Source organism: Galeopterus variegatus, unplaced genomic scaffold (assembly GCF_000696425.1).
Source record: "Galeopterus variegatus unplaced genomic scaffold, G_variegatus-3.0.2 Scaffold11091, whole genome shotgun sequence".
NCBI lineage: Eukaryota > Metazoa > Chordata > Mammalia > Dermoptera > Cynocephalidae > Galeopterus > Galeopterus variegatus.
This window is the reverse complement of record NW_007737202.1, coordinates 42709-42948: the sequence shown is the minus strand read 5'-3', so window position 1 is coordinate 42948 and position 240 is coordinate 42709. Positions and strand designations below refer to the sequence as shown.

At 41.2% G+C, this 240-nt stretch overlaps 1 protein-coding gene across 1 annotated transcript in view; it reads right to left on the bottom strand.

The window, feature by feature from the left end:
* The window catches only part of EDEM3 (ER degradation enhancer, mannosidase alpha-like 3), a gene marked incomplete at both ends in the record, with an annotated part of 32856 nt that overhangs the window by 3517 nt on the left and 29099 nt on the right, over positions 1-240 (bottom strand). The gene's annotated exons all lie outside the window — the stretch shown is intronic.

Sequence of the window (240 nt, the reverse complement as noted above, 5' to 3'; positions counted from 1 at the left end):
AATGCAGCACTTGCCTAGGCACTGGGGAGACAGTCCTTTACTGTAAGAAGTTTGTGTCTAGAGAAGAAAAACATGTGAAATTAGCTATCACAGAATTTCTCGAGTGGAAAAATGGAACAGGGGCATGGACAAGGGAACGATTAATTCTGCTTGTATGTACCTGGGAGGGATTTAGAATGACGTTTGAATGGAGTCTTAACAGAGGGAAAAAACCCAACAGAACTTGATAAGAATCAGAAG